We start from the raw sequence: 18,326 nt of genomic DNA, 5'->3' as shown, positions 1-18,326 counted from the left end.
CAGAACCAAGAGAGAGAGTCCTAGTGGACTCTGCCCTGAGCCCAGAGCTTGCCTCAGGGCTCCATCTCAAGAGTCTTGAGACCACCCCCTGAGCCAGTACCAAGACTTGGGCCCTTCAGGGAGGGTGCCCCCCAGCTGCCCCCCAGCTGTTGTTGACCAATTTCTGGAGACGGGCACCTGCTGGGCTCCGTGGTTTGAGCGACTGCCTTGGGCTCAGGTCATGACCCCGGACTTGCGGGGTCTCTTCCCGCCTGGGGCTCCCAGGTCCTTGCCGAGTCTGCTTCTCTCTCTGACCTTCTCCTCTCTCCTGCTCTCTCGCTCTCACTCATTCTCTCCCAAATCAAGAAAGAAAAGCTTTCCAAGACCTTTCTTCAGCCTTGTTTTAGGGGCTTCAATGGCTTGAATCTCTAGGAGTTTTCTCATCAGATGCGGACACCTTGAGGATGGCCATGTCTTTCTAAATGGATCCTTTGTTCCTTTGAAATGTCTTCTTTTTCTGTTCATTCTAGGGGGTGTCTTTCATTCTATGGGGCGTCTTTCTATTGCCTAGGAAAATCAGCCTTGTAGGATTCGTTTGGGTGCGGTCTAGCCCTTTTCATCCTTTTTCTTTTCACAAAACCTAGACTATCCTCTGCATCCTTGTATGGAGAGTTTATTTTTCACGGACCTATTTAGGTCTTTTCTTTCAAGAGCATAGTCTTTTCTTTCCATAGATTGGAAAGAAAAGTCGTTCCTTCTGAAGCTCGTCGTTGAAATGTTGAAGAGGAAGTCTAGTACCTTGCTAGTCATGTTTTCTTTTTCCCGTCTATTCCTTGTTCCCTTTTGAACTGTCTTCCTTTCGATGACCTGAGTCCTTGGGAGGCTGCTCTCTGCCTTGCATGATTGGCTGTCCCCCGGGCAGTGAGATATTCTAGGTGCTTCTGACTATTTCTCAAATTGTTCTGTCACCTGTTTAGGGAATCTGTAGAGTCAGCTTTCTTGGAGGGATCATTTCATCCCGCTCCTGACTTAGGATCCTTCCTGGGTATCTACTGAGTATTCTGACTGATCCAAAAGAACGCTACCCTCGGGCTGGTTGGAATTCCAATGACCTCAGGCCTTGTATGAGTCTTGGCAACCATCTGGTCCAGTTACCTTGACTCTTTGTTAGAACGTGGCCCATTTTCCTGGACACACACTGCTTCCTATGGAGCAAGGACTCAAGAGGACAGTGTGTGTGTTTCCAAGAGCTTGTTTACTACTTGACTTCCTTCTTTCAGGAACCCATGGCCTTTTCATCACTCCAACCTTCCTGAATTCAAGTCTCGCTTTCCTCACACCAGGGGGACTCCCATCTTTTCCTTGGAATCTCCGCACTACCCCCACCATCCAGAACTTCTCCAGGTGAAAAGCTGATTGAAGCCTAGGGCTCACTTTTTTCTTGTTTGTTTGTTTGCCTGTTTTCCTTTTCATGAAATTCACCAATGTGCATTCCTTTTCGATGTTTTAAAGAGTTAGATATACAGTTATATAGAGACAGGTACAGATCTACATAAAGATATAGATATGGATACAGACATCTCTATGTCTAGATAGATAATGTTTTTCCTTTTCCTACTCCCCATGGGCTTCTGGTTGGTTTATTTTTCTCTAAAGAGGTTTGTATTAGTTTTCTAGGGTTGCTATTACAGGATACCACAATCCTAGTGGCTGAAACAAGAGACGTGGACACTCTCACACTTCTAGAGGCTACAATGTTGGTAGCCCATGCTCCTTTTGTAGGTATTAAGGAAGGATGTGTTCCAGGCGCCTCTCTCCGGCAGAAGCGTTGTCTTGGCTTTGGCCTTCTTCACATGGCTTTCTCCCTCGGTGCATATCTGAGTATCCCCAGTTTCCCTTCTTAGAAGGACACAAAACCTCCTGAATTAGGGGCAGAGTCTCTTCAAATATGACCTTGTCCTAGCTTGTTATATGTCCAGGGAGCCTATTTCCAAACAAGTTCATGCTGGCAGGTACTGGGTTTCAGGACTGGGATAGTTTACGTGCATACCCCTCCCCCCACACACACGGGTCTGTAAGTAGATAGGTAGATAGATAGATAGATAGATTTTTTACTTTTGCCTAATGAATCCTATTTGTTTATAATATCGTCTTCCTTCCTTTCATTAGAAGGCTTTACGCATGCTTATGGGGCCTCCTGAACAATTCGAAAACCTCTACCTCCTCAGTCTCGATGAAAGTCATGGTTACCGAACGTCGTCTGCCATTTTTTTTAAAAAGAGCTGGCATCTTTTTGGAGTTTACAGTGTTTTTGGTATTGAGTACCTGTTTATAGGCTGATGAAGGTGACTTGCATCCTAGTCTTTCCTTCTGAATTTGTTTCTTTTTCGGAAAGTAAATTCTCTCATGTATTAAAAGAGGGACCTATAAAAGCTCAATGGCTCTTCTTTGAAAGTTTACATTCCTGTTTCTCATTTTGTATGTACATAAAGTGACCAGAAATATGGGGGCCTAAAACATTTATCAGCATTTAAATGAAAAAAAAAAGAAATTAAATTTAAATAACTTTAAATTAAATACATTTAATTAAATGTAAACTTCTAAATTTAAATAAAAATTAAAAATCAAAAATTGAGATTAAATATGGGAAGGGGAGGTGAACCATGAGAGACCATGGACTCTGAAAAAATATCTGAGAGATTTGAAAGTGTGTGGCGTGGGAGGTTGGGGGAACCTGGTGGTGGGTATTGGAGAGGGCACGGATGGCATGGAGCGCTGGGTTTGGTGCAGAAACAAAAAATACGGATAGGCTGAAAATAATTTTTTTTTTTAAAGATTTTATTTATTTATTTGACAGAGAGAGATTACAAGTAGGCAGAGAGGCAGGCAGAGAGAGAGAGGAGGAAGCATGCTCCCTGCCAAGCAGAGAGCCCGATGCGGGACTCGATCCCAGGACCCTGAGATCATGACCTGAGCCGAAGGCAGCGGCTTAACCCACTGAGCTACCCAGGCGCCCCTGAAAATAAAATTTTAAAAAAAGGAAAAACATGAAAAATAAAAAAAATAAATACATATACAGACAGAAAGTGTATTTTGAAAAACGGACCTATAAGAGCTTAGAATTGTGTACACCTGGCGATTCACAGAACTGGACTACAGGGGATAAATATATATTATTTATTAATTTAAAAAATCAATAAACTAAACAATAAAATGAAACGATAAATAAATAAAACAAAAAGGGATGACGCAAACAACATGCAAGACAATGGGCAATAATTGAGGGACTCAGTCATTCCACGAAAGGTCAATGGTTTGTATAATCTAATGAAAAGACGAGATTGGTTGGATTGCATCTATCCTCACATACACACAGAATGATGCGCTGCCTCTCAGGGATACAGAATCAGCTCAGCAAGGCAGAAACCAAATTCGGGAGTATGGAACTCCTCACATTGAACAAGCCTTCTACCAAGCTAGAAGGGGACGTCCTAACGAGTAGAGGAAGTGATGGAGGAGATATGGAATGTACGACGACAACTGGAAAGCATGAGTGCAATTTGTACAAAGAGAAATATTCTAAGAGAATGGACAAAGTATGAGAATCAGGAAGGGAATGAATCAAAGTCATCGGATAGACGTTGGAGATTCAGGAAAATTCACTGGAATTCTGTGACTTCAGAACCAAGGCTGAAAATCCTATTGATGAGAGCACCAAAAGGAGGACTTGCTCTCTGCACAGACTTGATCCAGTCTCTGCCCAGGAAGTCTCCACCCAGAAAACCATCAAAGAGGACTAAGGGGAATTTATGATCTCAAACAATGGGATGTCCACTAGGTTCCTAGGTTACCTATGTTAATGGAAGAGGTTCAGAGATTGGATGATGGGTCCTGTCAAATTTCAGAGGACGCCACCTGGATGGAGATTTCCATGCAATCCCAGTTCCCTATCTAGGAAGTGCCTGTGTCCCTGGATAGGCCAATACTTCGGATTCCGTGGAAATGAAAGGGACTGTCCTTCCCGGGCAAATCAGAAGAAAGAAGCGAGAGCAAGTGTGAGGGAGAAAGAGTGTGGGAGAATCTGATGGGAGAGGATTTCTTACAAAAGGACTCGTGAAATGACCTGAGGAAACAGACCAACAGAAGAGGGCAGACTTTGACCAAGCGCGGCTAAACGACGTGACTAGCCACATGGAACATAAAAGCCTAAAACTCAATTCGAGTTTCTGATGTTGCCTCAGTCCCAAAGAGGCCATCGGAAGTTTTCTGGAAGAGACCATAGGAAAACATTTTTAGGATCTGGGGGAGGTGGCAGAGATGAGTGGAACCGAACACCAAAAATGGGAAGCACAGGAAAGGCTGGGAAGGTGGAGTCGACTCCTTCCAAGTTGAACAACAACAATCTTGTCCAGCAAATGACAAGGCTCACACTAGGAAAGGCTCTATCGTGATACCAGCTAAGGGACTGTATACACATCTAGATAGGATCCCTAGGAATCCTCCCCTCCATAAAAAACCAAAGGAGGCAGAGGGAGAAAGAAAAGTCAGACAAGTTAAATTTCTTCTAAACCTACAACTCATTAACAAGGACGCTTGATAGCAGGAATGTCACATTCCACCAGGAGACTCCCAATTGTCTTTATGTTAATGCCTCATTAGAGGGAAAGTGGCCTTGGCTTGAGAGTAACCAGGCCTTCAATATCCTGATAGTCTTCTTTCCCCCAATAGCCCTTCTGAACCTCCCTTCCCCTCACCTTCCCCCAACCACAAGGTATATAACCTGCCATCCCTCACAGCCTGGGGCGGCAGCTCTGCCTGCCCACGGGTCCTGTCCCCGTGCTTTCATCAACCACCATTTTGCACCAAAGGTGTCTCAAGAATTCTTTCTTGATCATCGGCTCCAGACCTCAGCCCACCGAACCTCACCTAGGTTCTAGAACTTCATCACTAAAAAGTGTTGCTGCATCAAGCGGTTGGAATAGTGAACTACGGATTGAACCATGGAGGGGGGCACCTGGGTGGCTGCATTCTGCTGGGGCCCTGATGATCCTGGTCTTGGGATCAAGCCCTGCCTGGGGCTCTCTGCTCAGCAGGAAGCCTTCTTCTCCCTCTCGCACTGGCCCTGCTTCTACTCCCTCTTCACTGCTTGGGCTCCCTCTCTCCCTGTGTCTCTCTCTCTCTGTCAAATCCGGCAATCAATGCACCCATTCCTTCAATTCAGTAAGGAAAACGAACATGGTGATGCATGGGGTCCTAATGAACGACAAGAAAATTGAGGGTTGTTGTAGGATGATTTTAAGAGTTTCTTTGTTCCTTGGACAGACAGACAGAGAGGAGGAGGAGGGGGTAGAGAGGCAGGCAGAGAGAGGCTTTGGTGGGGGGGCGAACAGGCTCCCAGGTAAGCCAAGAGCCAGAGGCAGGGCTGGGTCCGCAGGCTGGTGCCTCGCCAGGTGCACCGTGCCGCCCTGCAGCAGCTCCGGCAGTCCTGGGTGGATCTCCTTGTACCATCCTGCCTGCCCTTCCCCCACGCGGGCGAGTGGGCGGAGCCCTCAGCCCCTCCGTGGACCGATATGCCGCCCCGCCTCCCCAAACCAGCGCGCTCAGGTGGCGCTCCCATCGCTAATCCCTGCTAGCATCTGGGCTCCCAGGGTCATCTGCTCCTGGCGGCGGCGGCGGCGGCGGCGGCGGCGGCGGCGGCGGCAGCGGCCGCTGAGGGAGAGCGGCCTGGGAGGGCAGGCAGCATCTCGGGCTCCTCCCGCTTGCCCCGGGGCCGGTCGCTTCTCTCCCCACCCCTCCCCCTCGAACTCATGGTTCATTTCTCTTGAGGGCTTTCCCTGTTTGTTTCAGGGAAAGAGTACACGTGAGTGGGGGAGGTGGGTAGGGCAGAACCAAGAGAGAGAGTCCTAGTGGACTCTGCCCTGAGCCCAGAGCTTGCCTCAGGGCTCCATCTCAAGAGTCTTGAGACCACCCCCTGAGCCAGTACCAAGACTTGGGCCCTTCAGGGAGGGTGCCCCCCAGCTGCCCCCCAGCTGTTGTTGACCAATTTCTGGAGACGGGCACCTGCTGGGCTCCGTGGTTTGAGCGACTGCCTTGGGCTCAGGTCATGACCCCGGACTTGCGGGGTCTCTTCCCGCCTGGGGCTCCCAGGTCCTTGCCGAGTCTGCTTCTCTCTCTGACCTTCTCCTCTCTCCTGCTCTCTCGCTCTCACTCATTCTCTCCCAAATCAAGAAAGAAAAGCTTTCCAAGACCTTTCTTCAGCCTTGTTTTAGGGGCTTCAATGGCTTGAATCTCTAGGAGTTTTCTCATCAGATGCGGACACCTTGAGGATGGCCATGTCTTTCTAAATGGATCCTTTGTTCCTTTGAAATGTCTTCTTTTTCTGTTCATTCTAGGGGGTGTCTTTCATTCTATGGGGCGTCTTTCTATTGCCTAGGAAAATCAGCCTTGTAGGATTCGTTTGGGTGCGGTCTAGCCCTTTTCATCCTTTTTCTTTTCACAAAACCTAGACTATCCTCTGCATCCTTGTATGGAGAGTTTATTTTTCACGGACCTATTTAGGTCTTTTCTTTCAAGAGCATAGTCTTTTCTTTCCATAGATTGGAAAGAAAAGTCGTTCCTTCTGAAGCTCGTCGTTGAAATGTTGAAGAGGAAGTCTAGTACCTTGCTAGTCATGTTTTCTTTTTCCCGTCTATTCCTTGTTCCCTTTTGAACTGTCTTCCTTTCGATGACCTGAGTCCTTGGGAGGCTGCTCTCTGCCTTGCATGATTGGCTGTCCCCCGGGCAGTGAGATATTCTAGGTGCTTCTGACTATTTCTCAAATTGTTCTGTCACCTGTTTAGGGAATCTGTAGAGTCAGCTTTCTTGGAGGGATCATTTCATCCCGCTCCTGACTTAGGATCCTTCCTGGGTATCTACTGAGTATTCTGACTGATCCAAAAGAACGCTACCCTCGGGCTGGTTGGAATTCCAATGACCTCAGGCCTTGTATGAGTCTTGGCAACCATCTGGTCCAGTTACCTTGACTCTTTGTTAGAACGTGGCCCATTTTCCTGGACACACACTGCTTCCTATGGAGCAAGGACTCAAGAGGACAGTGTGTGTGTTTCCAAGAGCTTGTTTACTACTTGACTTCCTTCTTTCAGGAACCCATGGCCTTTTCATCACTCCAACCTTCCTGAATTCAAGTCTCGCTTTCCTCACACCAGGGGGACTCCCATCTTTTCCTTGGAATCTCCGCACTACCCCCACCATCCAGAACTTCTCCAGGTGAAAAGCTGATTGAAGCCTAGGGCTCACTTTTTTCTTGTTTGTTTGTTTGCCTGTTTTCCTTTTCATGAAATTCACCAATGTGCATTCCTTTTCGATGTTTTAAAGAGTTAGATATACAGTTATATAGAGACAGGTACAGATCTACATAAAGATATAGATATGGATACAGACATCTCTATGTCTAGATAGATAATGTTTTTCCTTTTCCTACTCCCCATGGGCTTCTGGTTGGTTTATTTTTCTCTAAAGAGGTTTGTATTAGTTTTCTAGGGTTGCTATTACAGGATACCACAATCCTAGTGGCTGAAACAAGAGACGTGGACACTCTCACACTTCTAGAGGCTACAATGTTGGTAGCCCATGCTCCTTTTGTAGGTATTAAGGAAGGATGTGTTCCAGGCGCCTCTCTCCGGCAGAAGCGTTGTCTTGGCTTTGGCCTTCTTCACATGGCTTTCTCCCTCGGTGCATATCTGAGTATCCCCAGTTTCCCTTCTTAGAAGGACACAAAACCTCCTGAATTAGGGGCAGAGTCTCTTCAAATATGACCTTGTCCTAGCTTGTTATATGTCCAGGGAGCCTATTTCCAAACAAGTTCATGCTGGCAGGTACTGGGTTTCAGGACTGGGATAGTTTACGTGCATACCCCTCCCCCCACACACACGGGTCTGTAAGTAGATAGGTAGATAGATAGATAGATAGATAGATTTTTTACTTTTGCCTAATGAATCCTATTTGTTTATAATATCGTCTTCCTTCCTTTCATTAGAAGGCTTTACGCATGCTTATGGGGCCTCCTGAACAATTCGAAAACCTCTACCTCCTCAGTCTCGATGAAAGTCATGGTTACCGAACGTCGTCTGCCATTTTTTTTAAAAAGAGCTGGCATCTTTTTGGAGTTTACAGTGTTTTTGGTATTGAGTACCTGTTTATAGGCTGATGAAGGTGACTTGCATCCTAGTCTTTCCTTCTGAATTTGTTTCTTTTTCGGAAAGTAAATTCTCTCATGTATTAAAAGAGGGACCTATAAAAGCTCAATGGCTCTTCTTTGAAAGTTTACATTCCTGTTTCTCATTTTGTATGTACATAAAGTGACCAGAAATATGGGGGCCTAAAACATTTATCAGCATTTAAATGAAAAAAAAAAAGAAATTAAATTTAAATAACTTTAAATTAAATACATTTAATTAAATGTAAACTTCTAAATTTAAATAAAAATTAAAAATCAAAAATTGAGATTAAATATGGGAAGGGGAGGTGAACCATGAGAGACCATGGACTCTGAAAAAATATCTGAGAGATTTGAAAGTGTGTGGCGTGGGAGGTTGGGGGAACCTGGTGGTGGGTATTGGAGAGGGCACGGATGGCATGGAGCGCTGGGTTTGGTGCAGAAACAAAAAATACGGATAGGCTGAAAATAAAATTTTAAAAAAAGGAAAAACATGAAAAATAAAAAAAATAAATACATATACAGACAGAAAGTGTATTTTGAAAAACGGACCTATAAGAGCTTAGAATTGTGTACACCTGGCGATTCACAGAACTGGACTACAGGGGATAAATATATATAATTTATTATTTTAAAAAATCAATAAACTAAACAATAAAATGAAACGATAAATAAATAAATAAAACAAAAAGGGATGACGCAAACAACATGCAAGACAATGGGCAATAATTGAGGGACTCAGTCATTCCACGAAAGGTCAATGGTTTGTATAATCTAATGAAAAGACGAGATTGGTTGGATTGCATCTATCCTCACATACACACAGAATGATGCGCTGCCTCTCAGGGATACAGAATCAGCTCAGCAAGGCAGAAACCAAATTCGGGAGTATGGAACTCCTCACATTGAACAAGCCTTCTACCAAGCTAGAAGGGGACGTCCTAACGAGTAGAGGAAGTGATGGAGGAGATATGGAATGTACGACGACAACTGGAAAGCATGAGTGCAATTTGTACAAAGAGAAATATTCTAAGAGAATGGACAAAGTATGAGAATCAGGAAGGGAATGAATCAAAGTCATCGGATAGACGTTGGAGATTCAGGAAAATTCACTGGAATTCTGTGACTTCAGAACCAAGGCTGAAAATCCTATTGATGAGAGCACCAAAAGGAGGACTTGCTCTCTGCACAGACTTGATCCAGTCTCTGCCCAGGAAGTCTCCACCCAGAAAACCATCAAAGAGGACTAAGGGGAATTTATGATCTCAAACAATGGGATGTCCACTAGGTTCCTAGGTTACCTATGTTAATGGAAGAGGTTCAGAGATTGGATGATGGGTCCTGTCAAATTTCAGAGGACGCCACCTGGATGGAGATTTCCATGCAATCCCAGTTCCCTATCTAGGAAGTGCCTGTGTCCCTGGATAGGCCAATACTTCGGATTCCGTGGAAATGAAAGGGACTGTCCTTCCCGGGCAAATCAGAAGAAAGAAGCGAGAGCAAGTGTGAGGGAGAAAGAGTGTGGGAGAATCTGATGGGAGAGGATTTCTTACAAAAGGACTCGTGAAATGACCTGAGGAAACAGACCAACAGAAGAGGGCAGACTTTGACCAAGCGCGGCTAAACGACGTGACTAGCCACATGGAACATAAAAGCCTAAAACTCAATTCGAGTTTCTGATGTTGCCTCAGTCCCAAAGAGGCCATCGGAAGTTTTCTGGAAGAGACCATAGGAAAACATTTTTAGGATCTGGGGGAGGTGGCAGAGATGAGTGGAACCGAACACCAAAAATGGGAAGCACAGGAAAGGCTGGGAAGGTGGAGTCGACTCCTTCCAAGTTGAACAACAACAATCTTGTCCAGCAAATGACAAGGCTCACACTAGGAAAGGCTCTATCGTGATACCAGCTAAGGGACTGTATACACATCTAGATAGGATCCCTAGGAATCCTCCCCTCCATAAAAAACCAAAGGAGGCAGAGGGAGAAGGAAAAGTCAGTCAAGTTAAATTTCTTCTAAACCTACATCTCATTAACAAGGACGCTTGATAGCAGGAATGTCACATTCCACCAGGAGACTCCCAATTGTCTTTATGTTAATGCCTCATTAGAGGGAAAGTGGCCTTGGCTTGAGAGTAACCAGGCCTTCAATATCCTGATAGTCTTCTTTCCCCCAATAGCCCTTCTGAACCTCCCTTCCCCTCACCTTCCCCCAACCACAAGGTATATAACCTGCCATCCCTCACAGCCTGGGGCGGCAGCTCTGCCTGCCCACGGGTCCTGTCCCCGTGCTTTCATCAACCACCATTTTGCACCAAAGGTGTCTCAAGAATTCTTTCTTGATCATCGGCTCCGGACCTCAGCCCACCGAACCTCACCTAGGTTCTAGAACTTCATCACTAAAAAGTGTTGCTGCATCAAGCGGTTGGAATAGTGAACTACGGATTGAATCATGGAGGGGGGCACCTGGGTGGCTGCATTCTGCTGGGGCCCTGATGATCCTGGTCTTGGGATCAAGCCCTGCCTGGGGCTCTCTGCTCAGCAGGAAGCCTTCTTCTCCCTCTCGCACTGGCCCTGCTTCTACTCCCTCTTCACTGCTTGGGCTCCCTCTCTCCCTGTGTCTCTCTCTCTCTGTCAAATCCGGCAATCAATGCACCCATTCCTTCAATTCAGTAAGGAAAACGAACATGGTGATGCATGGGGTCCTAATGAACGACAAGAAAATTGAGGGTTGTTGGAGGATGATTTTAAGAGTTTCTTTGTTCCTTGGACAGACAGACAGAGAGGAGGAGGAGGGGGTAGAGAGGCAGGCAGAGAGAGGCTTTGGTGGGGGGGCGAACAGGCTCCCAGGTAAGCCAAGAGCCAGAGGCAGGGCTGGGTCCGCAGGCTGGTGCCTCGCCAGGTGCACCGTGCCGCCCTGCAGCAGCTCCGGCAGTCCTGGGTGGATCTCCTTGTACCATCCTGCCTGCCCTTCCCCCACGCGGGCGAGTGGGCGGAGCCCTCAGCCCCTCCGTGGACCGATATGCCGCCCCGCCTCCCCAAACCAGCGCGCTCAGGTGGCGCTCCCATCGCTAATCCCTGCTAGCATCTGGGCTCCCAGGGTCATCTGCTCCTGGCGGCGGCGGCGGCGGCGGCGGCGGCGGCGGCGGCGGCGGCGGCAGCGGCCGCTGAGGGAGAGCGGCCTGGGAGGGCAGGCAGCATCTCGGGCTCCTCCAGCTTGCCCCGGGGCCGGTCGCTTCTCTCCCCACCCCTCCCCCTCGAACTCATGGTTCATTTCTCTTGAGGGCTTTCCCTGTTTGTTTCAGGGAAAGAGTACACGTGAGTGGGGGAGGTGGGTAGGGCAGAACCAAGAGAGAGAGTCCTAGTGGACTCTGCCCTGAGCCCAGAGCTTGCCTCAGGGCTCCATCTCAAGAGTCTTGAGACCACCCCCTGAGCCAGTACCAAGACTTGGGCCCTTCAGGGAGGGTGCCCCCCAGCTGCCCCCCAGCTGTTGTTGACCAATTTCTGGAGACGGGCACCTGCTGGGCTCCGTGGTTTGAGCGACTGCCTTGGGCTCAGGTCATGACCCCGGACTTGCGGGGTCTCTTCCCGCCTGGGGCTCCCAGGTCCTTGCCGAGTCTGCTTCTCTCTCTGACCTTCTCCTCTCTCCTGCTCTCTCGCTCTCACTCATTCTCTCCCAAATCAAGAAAGAAAAGCTTTCCAAGACCTTTCTTCAGCCTTGTTTTAGGGGCTTCAATGGCTTGAATCTCTAGGAGTTTTCTCATCAGATGCGGACACCTTGAGGATGGCCATGTCTTTCTAAATGGATCCTTTGTTCCTTTGAAATGTCTTCTTTTTCTGTTCATTCTAGGGGGTGTCTTTCATTCTATGGGGCGTCTTTCTATTGCCTAGGAAAATCAGCCTTGTAGGATTCGTTTGGGTGCGGTCTAGCCCTTTTCATCCTTTTTCTTTTCACAAAACCTAGACTATCCTCTGCATCCTTGTATGGAGAGTTTATTTTTCACGGACCTATTTAGGTCTTTTCTTTCAAGAGCATAGTCTTTTCTTTCCATAGATTGGAAAGAAAAGTCGTTCCTTCTGAAGCTCGTCGTTGAAATGTTGAAGAGGAAGTCTAGTACCTTGCTAGTCATGTTTTCTTTTTCCCGTCTATTCCTTGTTCCCTTTTGAACTGTCTTCCTTTCGATGACCTGAGTCCTTGGGAGGCTGCTCTCTGCCTTGCATGATTGGCTGTCCCCCGGGCAGTGAGATATTCTAGGTGCTTCTGACTATTTCTCAAATTGTTCTGTCACCTGTTTAGGGAATCTGTAGAGTCAGCTTTCTTGGAGGGATCATTTCATCCCGCTCCTGACTTAGGATCCTTCCTGGGTATCTACTGAGTATTCTGACTGATCCAAAAGAACGCTACCCTCGGGCTGGTTGGAATTCCAATGACCTCAGGCCTTGTATGAGTCTTGGCAACCATCTGGTCCAGTTACCTTGACTCTTTGTTAGAACGTGGCCCATTTTCCTGGACACACACTGCTTCCTATGGAGCAAGGACTCAAGAGGACAGTGTGTGTGTTTCCAAGAGCTTGTTTACTACTTGACTTCCTTCTTTCAGGAACCCATGGCCTTTTCATCACTCCAACCTTCCTGAATTCAAGTCTCGCTTTCCTCACACCAGGGGGACTCCCATCTTTTCCTTGGAATCTCCGCACTACCCCCACCATCCAGAACTTCTCCAGGTGAAAAGCTGATTGAAGCCTAGGGCTCACTTTTTTCTTGTTTGTTTGTTTGCCTGTTTTCCTTTTCATGAAATTCACCAATGTGCATTCCTTTTCGATGTTTTAAAGAGTTAGATATACAGTTATATAGAGACAGGTACAGATCTACATAAAGATATAGATATGGATACAGACATCTCTATGTCTAGATAGATAATGTTTTTCCTTTTCCTACTCCCCATGGGCTTCTGGTTGGTTTATTTTTCTCTAAAGAGGTTTGTATTAGTTTTCTAGGGTTGCTATTACAGGATACCACAATCCTAGTGGCTGAAACAAGAGACGTGGACACTCTCACACTTCTAGAGGCTACAATGTTGGTAGCCCATGCTCCTTTTGTAGGTATTAAGGAAGGATGTGTTCCAGGCGCCTCTCTCCGGCAGAAGCGTTGTCTTGGCTTTGGCCTTCTTCACATGGCTTTCTCCCTCGGTGCATATCTGAGTATCCCCAGTTTCCCTTCTTAGAAGGACACAAAACCTCCTGAATTAGGGGCAGAGTCTCTTCAAATATGACCTTGTCCTAGCTTGTTATATGTCCAGGGAGCCTATTTCCAAACAAGTTCATGCTGGCAGGTACTGGGTTTCAGGACTGGGATAGTTTACGTGCATACCCCTCCCCCCACACACACGGGTCTGTAAGTAGATAGGTAGATAGATAGATAGATAGATTTTTTACTTTTGCCTAATGAATCCTATTTGTTTATAATATCGTCTTCCTTCCTTTCATTAGAAGGCTTTACGCATGCTTATGGGGCCTCCTGAACAATTCGAAAACCTCTACCTCCTCAGTCTCGATGAAAGTCATGGTTACCGAACGTCGTCTGCCATTTTTTTTAAAAAGAGCTGGCATCTTTTTGGAGTTTACAGTGTTTTTGGTATTGAGTACCTGTTTATAGGCTGATGAAGGTGACTTGCATCCTAGTCTTTCCTTCTGAATTTGTTTCTTTTTCGGAAAGTAAATTCTCTCATGTATTAAAAGAGGGACCTATAAAAGCTCAATGGCTCTTCTTTGAAAGTTTACATTCCTGTTTCTCATTTTGTATGTACATAAAGTGACCAGAAATATGGGGGCCTAAAACATTTATCAGCATTTAAATGAAAAAAAAAAGAAATTAAATTTAAATAACTTTAAATTAAATACATTTAATTAAATGTAAACTTCTAAATTTAAATAAAAATTAAAAATCAAAAATTGAGATTAAATATGGGAAGGGGAGGTGAACCATGAGAGACCATGGACTCTGAAAAAATATCTGAGAGATTTGAAAGTGTGTGGCGTGGGAGGTTGGGGGAACCTGGTGGTGGGTATTGGAGAGGGCACGGATGGCATGGAGCGCTGGGTTTGGTGCAGAAACAAAAAATACGGATAGGCTGAAAATAAATTTTTTTTTTAAAGATTTTATTTATTTATTTGACAGAGAGAGATTACAAGTAGGCAGAGAGGCAGGCAGAGAGAGAGAGGAGGAAGCATGCTCCCTGCCAAGCAGAGAGCCCGATGCGGGACTCGATCCCAGGACCCTGAGATCATGACCTGAGCCGAAGGCAGCGGCTTAACCCACTGAGCCACCCAGGCGCCCCTGAAAATAAAATTTTAAAAAAAGGAAAAACATGAAAAATAAAAAAAATAAATACATATACAGACAGAAAGTGTATTTTGAAAAACGGACCTATAAGAGCTTAGAATTGTGTACACCTGGCGATTCACAGAACTGGACTACAGGGGATAAATATATATTATTTATTAATTTAAAAAATCAATAAACTAAACAATAAAATGAAACGATAAATAAATAAAACAAAAAGGGATGACGCAAACAACATGCAAGACAATGGGCAATAATTGAGGGACTCAGTCATTCCACGAAAGGTCAATGGTTTGTATAATCTAATGAAAAGACGAGATTGGTTGGATTGCATCTATCCTCACATACACACAGAATGATGCGCTGCCTCTCAGGGATACAGAATCAGCTCAGCAAGGCAGAAACCAAATTCGGGAGTATGGAACTCCTCACATTGAACAAGCCTTCTACCAAGCTAGAAGGGGACGTCCTAACGAGTAGAGGAAGTGATGGAGGAGATATGGAATGTACGACGACAACTGGAAAGCATGAGTGCAATTTGTACAAAGAGAAATATTCTAAGAGAATGGACAAAGTATGAGAATCAGGAAGGGAATGAATCAAAGTCATCGGATAGACGTTGGAGATTCAGGAAAATTCACTGGAATTCTGTGACTTCAGAACCAAGGCTGAAAATCCTATTGATGAGAGCACCAAAAGGAGGACTTGCTCTCTGCACAGACTTGATCCAGTCTCTGCCCAGGAAGTCTCCACCCAGAAAACCATCAAAGAGGACTAAGGGGAATTTATGATCTCAAACAATGGGATGTCCACTAGGTTCCTAGGTTACCTATGTTAATGGAAGAGGTTCAGAGATTGGATGATGGGTCCTGTCAAATTTCAGAGGACGCCACCTGGATGGAGATTTCCATGCAATCCCAGTTCCCTATCTAGGAAGTGCCTGTGTCCCTGGATAGGCCAATACTTCGGATTCCGTGGAAATGAAAGGGACTGTCCTTCCCGGGCAAATCAGAAGAAAGAAGCGAGAGCAAGTGTGAGGGAGAAAGAGTGTGGGAGAATCTGATGGGAGAGGATTTCTTACAAAAGGACTCGTGAAATGACCTGAGGAAACAGACCAACAGAAGAGGGCAGACTTTGACCAAGCGCGGCTAAACGACGTGACTAGCCACATGGAACATAAAAGCCTAAAACTCAATTCGAGTTTCTGATGTTGCCTCAGTCCCAAAGAGGCCATCGGAAGTTTTCTGGAAGAGACCATAGGAAAACATTTTTAGGATCTGGGGGAGGTGGCAGAGATGAGTGGAACCGAACACCAAAAATGGGAAGCACAGGAAAGGCTGGGAAGGTGGAGTCGACTCCTTCCAAGTTGAACAACAACAATCTTGTCCAGCAAATGACAAGGCTCACACTAGGAAAGGCTCTATCGTGATACCAGCTAAGGGACTGTATACACATCTAGATAGGATCCCTAGGAATCCTCCCCTCCATAAAAAACCAAAGGAGGCAGAGGGAGAAAGAAAAGTCAGACAAGTTAAATTTCTTCTAAACCTACAACTCATTAACAAGGACGCTTGATAGCAGGAATGTCACATTCCACCAGGAGACTCCCAATTGTCTTTATGTTAATGCCTCATTAGAGGGAAAGTGGCCTTGGCTTGAGAGTAACCAGGCCTTCAATATCCTGATAGTCTTCTTTCCCCCAATAGCCCTTCTGAACCTCCCTTCCCCTCACCTTCCCCCAACCACAAGGTATATAACCTGCCATCCCTCACAGCCTGGGGCGGCAGCTCTGCCTGCCCACGGCTCCTGTCCCCGTGCTTTCATCAACCACCATTTTGCACCAAAGGTGTCTCAAGAATTCTTTCTTGATCATCGGCTCCGGACCTCAGCCCACCGAACCTCACCTAGGTTCTAGAACTTCATCACTAAAAAGTGTTGCTGCATCAAGCGGTTGGAATAGTGAACTACGGATTGAATCATGGAGGGGGGCACCTGGGTGGCTGCATTCTGCTGGGGCCCTGATGATCCTGGTCTTGGGATCAAGCCCTGCCTGGGGCTCTCTGCTCAGCAGGAAGCCTTCTTCTCCCTCTCGCACTGGCCCTGCTTCTACTCCCTCTTCACTGCTTGGGCTCCCTCTCTCCCTGTGTCTCTCTCTCTCTGTCAAATCCGGCAATCAATGCACCCATTCCTTCAATTCAGTAAGGAAAACGAACATGGTGATGCATGGGGTCCTAATGAACGACAAGAAAATTGAGGGTTGTTGGAGGATGATTTTAAGAGTTTCTTTGTTCCTTGGACAGACAGACAGAGAGGAGGAGGAGGGGGTAGAGAGGCAGGCAGAGAGAGGCTTTGGTGGGGGGGCGAACAGGCTCCCAGGTAAGCCAAGAGCCAGAGGCAGGGCTGGGTCCGCAGGCTGGTGCCTCGCCAGGTGCACCGTGCCGCCCTGCAGCAGCTCCGGCAGTCCTGGGTGGATCTCCTTGTACCATCCTGCCTGCCCTTCCCCCACGCGGGCGAGTGGGCGGAGCCCTCAGCCCCTCCGTGGACCGATATGCCGCCCCGCCTCCCCAAACCAGCGCGCTCAGGTGGCGCTCCCATCGCTAATCCCTGCTAGCATCTGGGCTCCCAGGGTCATCTGCTCCTGGCGGCGGCGGCGGCGGCGGCGGCGGCGGCGGCGGCGGCGGCGGCGGCAGCGGCCGCTGAGGGAGAGCGGCCTGGGAGGGCAGGCAGCATCTCGGGCTCCTCCAGCTTGCCCCGGGGCCGGTCGCTTCTCTCCCCACCCCTCCCCCTCGAACTCATGGTTCATTTCTCTTGAGGGCTTTCCCTGTTTGTTTCAGGGAAAGAGTACACGTGAGTGGGGGAGGTGGGTAGGGCAGAACCAAGAGAGAGAGTCCTAGTGGACTCTGCCCTGAGCCCAGAGCTTGCCTCAGGGCTCCATCTCAAGAGTCTTGAGACCACCCCCTGAGCCAGTACCAAGACTTGGGCCCTTCAGGGAGGGTGCCCCCCAGCTGCCCCCCAGCTGTTGTTGACCAATTTCTGGAGACGGGCACCTGCTGGGCTCCGTGGTTTGAGCGACTGCCTTGGGCTCAGGTCATGACCCCGGACTTGCGGGGTCTCTTCCCGCCTGGGGCTCCCAGGTCCTTGCCGAGTCTGCTTCTCTCTCTGACCTTCTCCTCTCTCCTGCTCTCTCGCTCTCACTCATTCTCTCCCAAATCAAGAAAGAAAAGCTTTCCAAGACCTTTCTTCAGCCTTGTTTTAGGGGCTTCAATGGCTTGAATCTCTAGGAGTTTTCTCATCAGATGCGGACACCTTGAGGATGGCCATGTCTTTCTAAATGGATCCTTTGTTCCTTTGAAATGTCTTCTTTTTCTGTTCATTCTAGGGGGTGTCTTTCATTCTATGGGGCGTCTTTCTATTGCCTAGGAAAATCAGCCTTGTAGGATTCGTTTGGGTGCGGTCTAGCCCTTTTCATCCTTTTTCTTTTCACAAAACCTAGACTATCCTCTGCATCCTTGTATGGAGAGTTTATTTTTCACGGACCTATTTAGGTCTTTTCTTTCAAGAGCATAGTCTTTTCTTTCCATAGATTGGAAAGAAAAGTCGTTCCTTCTGAAGCTCGTCGTTGAAATGTTGAAGAGGAAGTCTAGTACCTTGCTAGTCATGTTTTCTTTTTCCCGTCTATTCCTTGTTCCCTTTTGAACTGTCTTCCTTTCGATGACCTGAGTCCTTGGGAGGCTGCTCTCTGCCTTGCATGATTGGCTGTCCCCCGGGCAGTGAGATATTCTAGGTGCTTCT

The sequence above is a fragment of the Neovison vison genome, chromosome 5 (genome assembly GCF_020171115.1).
Source record: "Neovison vison isolate M4711 chromosome 5, ASM_NN_V1, whole genome shotgun sequence".
In the NCBI taxonomy this organism is placed as follows: domain Eukaryota; kingdom Metazoa; phylum Chordata; class Mammalia; order Carnivora; family Mustelidae; genus Neogale; species Neogale vison.
The sequence above is the reverse complement of the archived record's forward strand: the minus strand, read 5'-3'. Positions refer to the sequence as shown.